Below are 11,907 nucleotides of genomic sequence, written 5' to 3'. Positions count from 1 at the left end.
CAGCTTTTTTGTTTTTTAGCATTTGTTATTGTTATTGGTGGGAAGCGTGGTCGAGAGGCTAAGTGCGCTTGAACTTGGCTTGTCTTGGCTACCTAGAAGGGGGCTCGAGGTTCGAGACCGGACTCGGGCAGAGTTGCGTTTACTGAGCGCCTAAAGGCAGCACGGAAAACCAACTCCTAGATACCCCCTCCCCCCCGCCGGTCCAAAAATGAGATTGGACCAAAGCGCTCTGAGCATGCTATAAGCATGAAAGTAGCGCTATATAAAAGATATAATAATAATAATATAATAATAATAATTGTTACTATTTTTATTGTTATATATCGAAAGATTTTTGATTATTTAATAGTTGAGATCGCACAATTTTCTTATACTGGACTGGGCAGTGCATTTAGAAGTTACCTATTTATCTGAACAATCAAATAGTGTAAGACTCAATGGACCCTTGACACTCACAGAAGGCAAGGCGACGAAGCGCTAATCAGCGTTTCTCAAAGCCACCTACAGTGGCGTATGGAAGGCTTGAACACCAACCAGCAGGCGTTGGCTTGGAAGATTAGTTGCGATGGCAAGGATGTGCTGGTGTGTGTGTATATATCAACAGAAGTGTTTAAAATGTTTTCAGGCAAAGTTGGAAACAACTTCACCTTTTTCTGCTTTGCCTAGGCATTGGATAGAATGTCTTCGTACTCAATTAAATTATCAGATTTACATTAAGTAATTTAGAAAGTGACATGTCTTGAACAATATTTATAAATATAATATGGGTTAATGAGTCGACCAAAAATAGAGCATTTAAAAATAGTTTTTAAAAAAGACAATACCTCCCTTTTTAGTCCTCTCATAGGAGCCATTGCACTTACTAACTAATTAAAGTTAATATTTAATGAAAAAAAAATGAATGTCAAATTCTAAAAAAAAAAAAAATTTTTAAACAACCCGTGTCCCACCCACCCTCCTTTTGAGAAAAAATGCTGGTTAAGCAAATGTATAAATCTACTAGACCTTATACGTTTCTAATGATAAACCTTTAGATCTAGACTTAGAAGACGGTGCACAGAATGTTCATGGACATTAATTTATTACACCCCTTAATCGTCATCCCAACTGCAACATATGCACGTGAGACATGGAAGTCATTTGTCAAAATTGAGAAAAGACTAAATGTGGCTCAACAAAAAATGGCTGAGACTGATATTGGGAGTCAGTTACACAGATCGGGTCTCAAACAAGGAAATCCCATGCCGAACTGGGAGTCGACCACTTAGTGAGGTTGTGGCAGAGCGTCACATGAGGTTTGCGGGACATGTTTTACGACAAAATGAACTACGCTTACCAAGAGTAGCGATGACATGGAGGCCTCACGTTGCGGATAAGACGTGAAATAAAAAATTACGTAACTCCTTAAAACAACGAGCATTTTAATGAAAGTCATACAAATTTGTTTCAAATATCTTGTTTCGTATTCTTTTAACAAGCCCACCATCAGAAATTAAAGGATGCAGAAACACTTGGTACCTTGACGGTAGCATAAGGGCAGCGACTGACAAATGCAAAGGACGAATGCGTAATACGTTTGATGAAAGGAAGAAATTAGCAGAGAGGATCTCGCGTTCAAGACATGTACATACTTGAAAATAGATCATTGTCAAGTGTTTTTTATACAGCCTAGTACTTTTTTTTAAGGAAACTTCAGCATTTACGCTATTCAATTTTAGCTTTGTCATCATAGGAATCCTTGGACCTTAGGCCTCTTTTCTTTGACTCTTTTTTTGGGGCTTTATATGCGTGCATTATAAATAGACTATCAACCGAGTCCATCACCTGGACCTGCGCGTGTTCCTTGAAGTTCTGAATCTTGCAAAATGGCTTTTGACGAACTGATGATGGACCGGGGATGGACCTCTTTTTTTTTTTTTTTTTGGTCCTCCTGCCTAGATTTTTTTTTAAATTTATATTACACAATTTAATTGGTTAAAAATACTAAAGCCTCAGTAACATTGCCTTAATATTCTCGTAACACACGCTCAGCCCTTGACTTTGGGATCTCTATTTCTTGGACAATATTATCCACATCATCTTTATTGATCCTGACCTTTTTTTTTATTGAATATCTTTATTCAGTACTGAAGAGATTACATTGCCAACCACACATATGAATAAAAAAAAGGGAGGTTCCCGGTTTACATAACAATTACGGTCAACATTGTTTAGAAGTGGTGTAATGCACAAATTGTGAGACAAATTTCCTTACGGATAATAAAGATTATTATTATTATTATTATTATTAAACTTGACGATCACTAGATTCTCCATTGTCCTCTGTTGTAGACGAACGAAGTCCTTGATATTCCTATTGCTTTGATGTTTTTTTGTAAGGCTGGGCTAATCAACAATGTTCCTGGACATCGCACAGTCATCCTCACGTTGCGGATAAGACGTACGCTCGGCGCCATTGTATACAGGTCCAAAGGGACATTATTAGTCTGACCGTTTCTCCACATCACCATCGGAGAAACACTTAGTAGGCCGAACTGCACCGGCTTCCGAAGTTAACCTTTCATCCAACCAAACATTAAAGCCAGACAGCATTGCAGTGCGCTCATGAGGAATTTAGTAGACTAGATCTTTGTAGATTATGAATACAAGCTTGTCTGGTCTAGCAATAATTTCTCCCCCAATGAATCCCCGGGACAACTACTGACACCGAGAGGTCCTGGAGTTCTGTTAGAATCACCACAGACTGAAAAGATAAAATATAATATCTGTGAGTAATCATTTTTTCTATTAATAGTCTAAGAACAAACAAAGCTCCACTTGCAACTTTAACCTTGCTAATAAATCTCACACAAAACACAATTTAAAAATATAACTTAGAATCATGCGTCATATGTAATTAAATTCCTTACTTAACGAAATAATAATAATAATGTTACGTCTCACTATCCAGGCTCTCTGCAAACTGCACCATACACCACCAACTTAAAGAACTTGACAACTCAGGGCTCCAAAGTAACGTAACACTTTAATAGTTGAATAAGTAACAGCCAATACTGTACAATTGGCAACACGTACACTGTACAAATATCTCTCTTGTTAATAGCCGTTCCGCCGTGTCGACTCTTGCACTGGCCTCTCCGTCTCGTTCCGGGCTTGCACTGGGTTCAACAGTTCAGGACTGACTTCACACACTGGGGCTCGTTGTGTCGGACTCGATCACAGACCAAGATCAAGACGCCGTTCGTCTCAACTGTACTTGACAGTACTCCGCACTGAACCGTCGTAATGCTCCGTACAGGACCACACCGTTGAACTGTGCTGTAGTCGACCGTGTTCTGAACTCCTGTCGTAAACCCGCTTTCTGAACCGACTTGACTGCGACACCGTCGCTCTTATATAGGGTCCCTACTGGCCTTCTCGAACCGGACAGAACGCCCCTCGACGTTTCTAGGTGGTCAGATGACTACAACTCTCGTGACGCTCCTGAGCTCTGTTCACGACGTAGAACCTTGAACCTTCCCGGACCGCCGTCGATCCTTCCCGAACCGCCGTGTTGACACTTGTCTCGGCTGACCGTCGTAACTCGTCACGGTTGACCGCTCCTCTAGCGCTGGCCTAGGGCGATTTGCGTCGGCTGACTACACACACACCACTACCCCTCTCTGTGCCACCACCAAGTTTATAACAATAATAACAATGATACTAATAATCATAATTTAAAAGCAGAGATTCAGTAAATAAGTGCTGAAACCATCAGATGTGATGAATTAATCAGAGTCAAACATGTGATATAAGAATGGCATATCAAAAACTTATTAATAACTAACCGGGAATGTAAGTAAATACACAAATATACTTACAGATTAATACACGCATATTAATGCGTAACCATACAAACATACTCTTCATACATATGTAAAACAAATAAACACATTTCTTTTCATCTATCTTAAAACAAATAACACAATATTAAATATCACGAACCTCATTTCTGGAATATTGCTAGAGTATTGTACAACCATTTAAAATCAAACTAAATAATTCTCTACCCAAAAATCAATAATGTGAATTTTTTTAAACAAAACCCCTCGAAAAATGAGGGCCTAAATATCTAGTCTATAATTTTTCTTGTCAAATAAGGCTGCGTTATCTTTCTGTATAACATGCATTTGTTTTTAAAGATGCAAGTTAAATAATATCATGTTGTCAGTAATCAATGCAATAATAACCTATATTTAAACAATAAAAGATTACATATTGTTGTAACTCCAGTGGCGGAGTGATACACTACACTTCTAACAAATACAGTGACACAAGTGACTCAGGAAAATCACACAGGTCAACGGCTGTCAATGAACAACGGATAGCACCGCTAGTACACGGAAATATGACCCCTGTTTTGGTCATGTGATCGAAAACCTTCACGGACGAGAAACATTGTAAGGACAGTCCCGGGCATGCTACCCTGCCTCATAGTGGAGCCTGGGTGGAAACGATCGTAGGAGGAAACGATTAGGCTAAAGGGTAGCAAAACAAGACTCCCGTGGGGGTGCCTAAGGGGATACGAAAGCATCTCATTGCACTGTGCGGAGTTGTAAAAATCCTCCCACAACCTTGTCACAATCCAGGCGCCGTTCCTCAAGGGGCCGTTACATAAATGGCGTGTCCTGCACGGTTAGCCTGGTATAGAAAAGGAAAATGGCAGGTGTCCCTATGTATGCGGTCTATGGCCGTTGGTCTGACACCCCGCCAGACAGAACAGTGTACACTGTTCCCATTCAGGCCGGTCAAAGGGAGCTCTTGTTCACTTTAGCTGGCCTGGAGTTCCAAGAGCCGAAGGCTCAACTCTACCTGACAGTTTCAAGAAAGGACAGTTGAGTCCAGGGCAGTAAGGACAGTGGCTAGAATGTGAGTTCTCGAACGTGTAGCTGTACGAGTCCAGGAGTAGAACGAGAGACCTGTGTGTTTAGTTGGCAGTTCTGTTGTATAACAAAGCATTTGACGTTAGTGTATCCAGTTGTATTGTATTGACTGTCAATATATTTGTGATTAAACCACCACATTGTTATTTGAAACTCTTGTCAAGTTCTTGTGTTAAATATATTGTGTTGAATAGTGTCTACAAAAGGCCTGGTGGAGCAGATCGTAACACTATTTTGAATTAATTGTTATTCAGGTATGGATACATTATCCTGAAATTTAGCTTAGAAACATTGCACCCACATTTATAGTGGAAGGCCGCCTGGTAATGTATACACAGAGGACAGTACACACACAATAGTCTCGGGCTCAAGCTCCGCCCTTCTGGCCGAGTCCTGGGGAAGTCAAAGGCTAAAATAGAATAATCTTCATTTTAATGAAACACCCGAAGCATGAAAAATAAACATAGCCATCTAAGGCTGTTGTATAAAATAAAAGAAACATAGTTGGCAGTCGCAACCAGGAAGAGGCTCCAAACCAGAATCCTCAAGCTTGACTCCTGAAAGTTCTACCACAACACCCATCCCCCACCTTCACGAAGTTGTTGAGCAGAGCAGAATTTGCCGCTCCCCGGTCCATCATCTGTTCGTCAAAAGCCATCTTGCAAGATTCAGAACTTCAAGGAACACGCGCAGGTCCAGGTGATGGACTCGTTTGATAGTCTATTTATAATGCACGCATTTGTGCAGCATTCTATCGACAATAGGACAGCCTCGCTAACACCAAAAGCTATAAAACCATTGCATTGAAACTTATTGTGTGATTTTAGTACATTTATGAGCAGAAAACAAAAGTGTTTGTAAGAAGTGTTCAGCTCATTGAGCCTGGTATATTGAACAAAATATGCACAAGTAACAACTATACGATGGTAATGTTTTTCATTATTATTTTTTTTATATGATAGTGATGTTTTACAAATTAGAAATTGCAAGAAACAAAATAAACAAAAATAATTTTAAAAAACAAAGCTTATATTCTGTATCTTTTTATCTTTGAATTATTGTATATAGTTTTTGGAGTGCTCGCTTGTATGGTGTGTGCTTCAGCTTGCATTTAAAAGAGTCCAGCAGGCAGTTTGGGCTAGGACGAAACAGTCTTCATTTATGAAATCATTGTGAAGTCATTCATTTGTGTACTCATTTATTTGCGAACTAATATATTCGTGAACTAATTCATTATTGAAGTAATCTCGAAACCTATACAACAAAACAAACATTGAAGCAATTTGATTTTATTGTTTTAAATTTTAAACAAATCAGAGTAACTAAGAGTATAAAATTATTTTATTGTTCAAAAATCAGTGTTTCCCAAACTGTGTTCCGCGGAACCCTAGTCCTCTAGGCCTGAATAGGTGTACCACAAAGCTACTGGAATAACTAGCTACTAGGCCACCACGTGAACTAGTCTCTCTGAAAATAATAAGCAAAGTGTTCCGCTAAATACACCGAAAGGGCGAAGTGTTCCTTTAATGAGAAAGTTTGAGAAACACTGGTCCAAACCAATGCAATTTCAGTTTGATTGCACCTTAGGATTACTACTGTAACTATAACAATAAACACTCAAACACAAACAACGTACACACAATGTGTTATTCAGTCAACAAGACCAGTTCTTCTTCTTCTTCTAGCCAGCTTTTTGCTGCTGAGCTGACAGCTCTTTTGCAGACTGTGCCAAGGAAAAATAATGTGCTGTTTTCTTCAATTGTTCGGCACTGCCTTACATGGTGTTGGTTATGTTGGGCTGTAGTGGAAGTAGGGTCTGCCTAAGGTGGATTAGGAAGGGGCATTCAAAGAGGATATGGTTTACGGTTTCAGAAGGGTGGGAACAGTGTCTTTAAAGGGGGAGTTGTGTGGGATTTGTCTTCTTCAGATTGTAATTTAACAGAGGTGTGTGTCCTGTCCTTAGTTGGAAGTTTGTAGATTTCTCTTGGTGGGCGAGGAAGTTAATACTGTCCAGTTTGTTAGGCATGTTCATTTCTTTGTACATGGCTCTGCCTGTGCTTTCTGATGCCCATTGGTTGAGCCACTCCTCTTTGTGGTTGTTGATTAACACTGACCTTAGGGTGAGGTAGTTAACAGGTCTATCTGGTTGTTCCATAGATGATCCTGCCTTTGAAAGCTAATCTGCCCTTTCATTTCCCATGACGCCAATGTGTCCAGGGATCCACTGTAATGTGATGTTGATGTTTAATTTTGTCATCATCTGGTGTATTATCACTATTAGTGTTGTCAACTCCCTTGGGCTTTTTGAGTTGCGGCTGTTAAGTACTTGAAGAGTGGTTTGGGAGTCAGTCACAACATCAATATCTGATGGTGGTTGTATCCCTTCATATAATTTGTTTTCGACTGTCTGCAAAGCTATGGTAATTGCCTCAATTTCGGCTTGGAAGTATGAGCAGTAGTCGCCACAGGGTGCACTTATTTCAAAGTGTTTATTTTTGGGAAAGACCAGGAAGGCACCAAGACCAGCATTAATGGTGGCTTTGAAGGCTGATCCATCGGTGTATATATGGATGGCTGTTTTTGGATAGCTTTCAATTGTTTCAAGCCTGCCTACTTGAGCTCCCGTGGATTTGATTCTTTTGTTAGAGTGTTGTTTATTAAGTGTGTTTTAATGGTTGGTTGTTTGTAGTTAAATAAGACCAGTTCAAACGAGTCATTTGTATAGCTATGACGGATAGTTTAGAAAACACATTCACACAGCAATCAAAATTTAATAAAGTCTACAGGTTTATAATTACATGGTCATGTGGGACAAAATGAATTACGCATACCAAGAGTTGCGATGACAAGGAAGCCAATACGAGGAAAGCGCAAATAGGGTCGTCCTCATATAACTCGGCGCCACACTTTCATGGAGGACCTCAGAGCAGACGACACCAGATGAAAAGAGGCTTAGACATTGCCAGAGACAGATCTTTATGGAGACAGCTTACCGCCCAATGCATCGAACTGTGCTTGCTGTTGTATTTAAGCTCGGTTTTTTTTTTAATATTACTCTATTAACAAGCAACCCATTTAGGTTTGACTGGGTAGATAGTCCTTGAAATATTAGTGGGCACAACATGGTGTAACATAATTCGATTTGACAGCAATTGAGATATTTTCATAACATAAACGAACACTTAGATATATTAGAACTAATTATAACTATGAAGAGAGGATATGTTGATACGACAGTTAGACTTCACTACATATCTCCCTCCTTCGTGGTCGAAGATGAGCACATTTCTCGTTTCCAATGAACACTCGCTTAAAAAAAAACAGTGACATACCTGACAATGGTAAGTTTGGGTCAATTGCAGATAGGCCTGCTTCTTCTCTTAGCTTGTTTGTTGGCTCTGTGTACTTGCATGCTGGCCACTCTCCTTGCTTCATATCTTGAGACTCCGATACTCACGGCTTCAAGCAATGAGAAGCATTCGAGAGCTACTGTTTTACAGCCTCAAATGTCAATATCACACTCTTTGAGAGAGCTCTTAAGTATTTCTTTGTAGTACTTGTGTTGACCCCCTGCACACAGCTCTCCATAAAGTTGTCGTTTGTAAAGGCTACGTGTCTGCCCATCAAAATTTTGATCTTTTTGCTGTGACATTGATACTGTCCATATTTGACATATGTAGGATTTCAGTATCTGATATGTGGTCAAACCAATTCAGCTTATGAATATTTCTTAGCGCAGATGGTACGAGTTAATGTTATTGATGTGTCGGGAATATATGGTACAGGACTCTGATGCATACAACACTTAAGACTTTTAATTTTGTGACTATGCTGAGTCCTCTCCGTTGCTACACTTGTCCTTGTCCTTGATAGCAGCAGTGGCACGTGCAACATGGAAGTCTACCTCGCCATCTAGGACACTAGGACAATCTAGGCTGTCATTTGCTGATATGGTACTTTCCAAAGAGAAAAACTTTTTAAAAATTTACTAGTTTCTGACTAGTTTCTAGAATGTCTGGTACTGTGACAGATTTATTTGGAGGAGGTACCACAGCACTTCTGTCTTTTTACATTGATGCTGAGTCCAAATTTTTTGCAAGCGTTAGCCAAGAGGGACAAACTCTTTTGAAAGTCCTCTTCGTTTGAGTCATTTAGACTGCACTATCTCTAACCCAACGAAACTGTATTTAAATGTAACAGTTAGATCTAGGTAGTTTTTTCTTATACTTTTAATGTGTCTTTTTAACACTTAAATGTAATAGTCACTTCTCTTTCTTTTACTTTAATATCATTGTAAATGCTCTTTTTTTTTTGGAGGGGGGGGAGGGGGTTGGCCTTGTGTGTCATCAAGCTCTATCCATTCAGGTCAAATTCTAAAACTTCTTTTCACACGCCTTGAAACCCCGCCTCTTAAAAAAAAAAACACACATTCATGCATACACATAAAGCATGCCATTGTATGCCTTTAGATCAGACACACTTACGTCTGGTTTTGTGTTAAAAGAAAGAATATGTTATCCTCAACTTTACCTGCAAGAGAGGTTTTGCCTGGCGTTTTTGGTTTCATTAATGTCGTATGGAATCTAGATTTATATAAATTTAGGCTTGTGATTGCCCTTGTTTTTATGATCAGTGTGTTAGCCCGCGCTGGATCTATGTATTATACTAGAGACATTTTTATCTGAGGACCACTTATGACACAATTGTTAAGATCTACGACCTAGAAGTTCCACTACCAGGCTCTGTTAGACTTTAGATATTTATGAGATGGCTGTAAGAAATGGCAAGTAATTTATTGTTTCAATTATGTCTACTTAACTGCAACATGTAATTAAATGTTTCAACTAAATATTATTAATAAAATTTAACAAAATTAAGTTAAGCTAAGATAATTTTGTTGTCCAAACCAATAGAAATTCAGGTCGACTACAATTGTCCACCTCTGGGATAATCATATCCTAAGCAAAAGCAGTAGAGATGCAAATATGAATAACATTCGCCCAACACGTTCTATAATTGGTTATAATCTATTTGAAAATTTCTTAATCTATACTAGACTCAGGATTAGATTTACTATATTGTAGAACTGTGGAACGTGAAGCTACCTAGGGCATCACCTTTAAAGGTGGAGACTGCTCATATTAAATTTATAAACACAAACATTCGATTAAAGTTAAATTAAATTTAATTTATTTCTTCCTAAATATGAATACTTCTAGATTTATATTGTTACTATACATAGATCACTGTCTACTCTTTACATAGACATTGACTTGGACGTCTTCCAGACAGAACGGTTTGTTCAAGCAGGCTTACAGGCCTAGAGTTCGAAGAGCCTTCGGCTCAACTCTTTTGACAATCTCACGGTTTGACCTTTGCGACCTTTTTTTTCCTTGACATTTTTCAAGGAACAACCAGACAAACCAGTTAACTACCTCATCCATAAAGGGAAACTCCGATGGTTTTGACAATGTTTGATATAATATGTGTTTTAATCTACAGATAATGAAAATATTATTATTTTGTTTTTATTTGCAATAATAACTTAGTAATTGATATTTTTCTGACGTAATTTTCCTGCACATCCAAAACGGTCAAACTTTCACCGGGTTTCTATGTGACGTCACACATGCCTATTAATTTAATCTATAGACTTATTGTATAACGGAAAACCATTACAGTAACGTTTACATTCTCTTAAAAGAAATATATCTTCGTCTATGCAGTTAGATCTAGATCTTGTAAGCAAAGAAAAAAATGCGTATTAAAAGTAGATTTACATGCTTGACTAATCACGGCAGTGTGTATCTTCTCGCCAGACCACTCAACACACAACAAACACTATCGCTTGGTTGTCTTGTCATGACCGACTACACGTAGTCTAGACTAGCCTTACACTGACCAGTTTGTTCGAATCAGTTAGACCTGCGATCTTATTACTTCTTGGGACAGGGAGGGGCTTAGATGAAAATGTTACTTTTTTCTCGAGTTGGTTGTCCTAATGCTTTTAAACCTATCTATCTATATATAACTGTACCATAGTTCTGGACTAGGCCGTCACTAAGCCTAACAGCCTAACAGCTACTGTAAGAATGAAGCGATACGATTGGTCAAATCTAGTTTCCCTTTCAGTATTGTTGAGGGAAGTGACGTATGCCTAACCTAAAAACAAAATATCAAAGAACCCCGTTTTTTTTTTTTTTTTTGGAGATGTCAAGAATTTACTGTCTAATTTATTAAATATAAATGTTTCTAAGCATTTAAATAAAAAATGGTAAAATGTTTACCATTACAACTTTTTATTTTATTTTTCGAGGCTGAGTTTAACATATTTAGGGGCTTCTCTCTAACCATTCCATCTTCAGTTTCAACACTGATAAACGTCATGAGAAGATAAAGGTTATTATGATTGTAGCATATATATATATATATATAAGTTGAATGACAGCATGTCTAAACTTAGAAATGCGTTTTTTTTTGTTATCTTATCAGATTAGACCTCCAAAACAAAATGCATGTCAGAAATGTGGACGTAAAAATCTGAACAATCTAGTGTTGTCTAGTACAACTGAAACGCTTCTACTTTCTTATCTTATAAAATGCACTCGTTACTTCAAAAAGAAGTCATAGATGTTAACCAATGACTTAAATTCTGCCAAGTCACTGGTTTTCCAGGCTTACGCAGGCAACTCATTCCATGCTCTAATAGCACAAGGGAAGAAGGAGCATTTGTAAAAATTCATCCTAGCATATGGGATGAGGAATGTGCCTTTATCTGTGTCTCTTTCAAAGAATTGTATTAGATTTTGTTTTGTATTTGAAGATTTTGGTTCAGTGTTTTATGTATAATTGCTACTTTACTTTTAAGTCTTCCATCCTGAGAGCTTTCTAAATTTAGTGATTTTACTAAAGGTGTTACTCTAGTCAAATGTGAATATTCGTTTGTTATGAATCTCGCTGCTCTATTTTGTGTCTCTTCCAGTTT

The sequence above is a fragment of the Biomphalaria glabrata genome, chromosome 9 (genome assembly GCF_947242115.1).
Source record: "Biomphalaria glabrata chromosome 9, xgBioGlab47.1, whole genome shotgun sequence".
NCBI classification, from domain to species: domain Eukaryota; kingdom Metazoa; phylum Mollusca; class Gastropoda; family Planorbidae; genus Biomphalaria; species Biomphalaria glabrata.
Note: the sequence above shows the minus strand (reverse complement) of the source record.